Source organism: Corvus brachyrhynchos, unplaced genomic scaffold, assembly GCF_000691975.1.
Source record: "Corvus brachyrhynchos isolate BGI_N302 unplaced genomic scaffold, ASM69197v1 scaffold507, whole genome shotgun sequence".
Lineage (NCBI taxonomy): Eukaryota > Metazoa > Chordata > Aves > Passeriformes > Corvidae > Corvus > Corvus brachyrhynchos.
The window spans coordinates 63,224-65,338 of record NW_008239072.1 but is presented as its reverse complement, the minus strand read 5'-3'; positions in this window follow the sequence as shown (position 1 = coordinate 65,338).

Sequence of the window (2,115 nt, the reverse complement as noted above, 5' to 3'; positions counted from 1 at the left end):
CTCCCACCAGACCTGCTTCTCTGGGCTCAGACTAGCAGCTGTTCACCTTGAGGCAGCTGAAAGATCGCTGCTGCAGCTTCTCCAAGCCAGGGGAGGGAAAAGCTTTTTTGCCTGGGCCAACAAAACCAAGCTAGTCAAGCAAAACCAAACTGCACAGTGACATGGAACGCCTGGGCAGCGAAGCTTCGAAAATGCTGGCCAAAAAGCCCAAAGCTCCCCCCTCCCCGGCCCTGCACCCACCCAGTCCCAGTCCTTAAAGATATAGCAACCATTTTGGGGCATAAAACAGAGGATCATGGAATAGACTATTATCATAAATCACTCCAAGACAACTGGGCATGATGTTCTATGGTGTGGAATATCCCTTTGGCCAGTTCCAGTCACCTGTCCCAGCTATGCTCCTTCCCAGTTCCTTTTGTGCACCTCCTCACAGGCAGATCATAAGACAAGAAAAAAATCCTTGACTTAAGATAAACACCACTTAGCAGCCACCAAAACATCAGTGTGTTATCAACATTATTCTGATAATGAATCAAAAAACCATCACTGTAACAGCTACTGAGAAGAAATTAACTCTACACTTGATGCCTTAGGATTTAGCTTTTATATTTTTCAGATCCTGTACTGTTTTAGTTTGTAACTCTAAAACTCCATAACCTGTTAGCTACTGTTCTCACATTCTAGTTAGACATAACAAACCCTCTGGGCCTGGACTCAAGGACACCTTGTTGTCCCAGGCCCCGAAACATGTAAACTTTTTACATGTAGACATGTAAAGCCTCTGAACGGGGGAAGCAAACTTGGGGTAATTACATCATTACCTGAAATTGTAATTGGAGAATTAACCCTGATATGCAAATGGACCAAACTTATAAAAGTGTGAAAAACCCGTGACCCAGCGTCCATCTTGGATGTAGCCCCTCGGAGGCTTTTTGACTCCCAAGGTGTTCCTATTGAAAGCCCTCAATAAATACCTGCTTTTATTCTCTTAATCTTGCCTAGCCACTGTTTTCAGGTAGCCACATCAAGGCATCACCCTAGCTGAAACCAGGACAATGCCCACCCTTTATTCCATACCATTTATTTCATGCCAAGTTTCACACTTCCCACTATCCCATTACCTTCCCTCCTTATCTCTTTTGATAGATATACATATAGACATCATTCTCCTTATCTATGGAAAACCTCTGTCTAATATTCATGAAATGTCCACAAAAAAAAAAGTTGAATTAATTTAGCCCATGCCTTTGGCCTTCATCCTAGGTGTACTAGTTTGAAAGCAAACCAGTGAGAGATTCCAAGTCAGAACTACAATTTAATAGGAAAATTAAAATAAATGCCATAGTACAGAAACACTGACAGAGTCAGGATACAACCTGACACCCTGTTGGTCAGGGTGGTGGTAGCAGTCCAATTAAATGATGGCTGCAGTCCTGTTGAAGTGATAGATGTGGTTCTCTTGAAGTGGTGATTCTGTAGAAGGGTCTGGTCTTCCTCTGAAGGTCCAGTCGTGGTTATGTAGCTCTTGTCCTCTAGGAACCCAGTAAGTGCTGGCTGTGGTGTTCCAAACCTCAGATTATATCCAGGTAGGAATGCTTGGTTCCTCCCTCTGGGCAGAGCATCACACAATGGGATGATGTAATTTTATGAGTCATGCAGTGAGACTTGATGGGACATTAACAGAAGATATTCCCCTGGAGGGAGTTATCAGGGATGTGTCATGGAAGAGATAAAGAACACTGCCCTGATGCCTAGGCAGGAGTAAGGGAATAAAGGTAGGCATTTATTTGAAAGGCCTTCAAAGGTACCCCCTGGGGAGCCAGAGGCTATTCTCAAAATGGACCCCAATATGAACAACAGGTCATGAGTTCTTCATACTTTTATAGGTTTGGTTCATTTGCATATCAGGGCTAATTCTCCAATTAAAGCTTCAGTTAATTAACGCCGTTCTGTGCTTGCTGCACTAGCTCTGGCGTGCCCTCGATCAGAGAGTCCAGCTGCGTTACTTCTGTGCATCGCAGAAGCAACCTCGGCATCAGGATAGGCACTGGCTGGGCACGCTCACTGGCTTCTTTGCAGAGAAGACACGGCAGGAGCCAATGATTTAGGCTCACG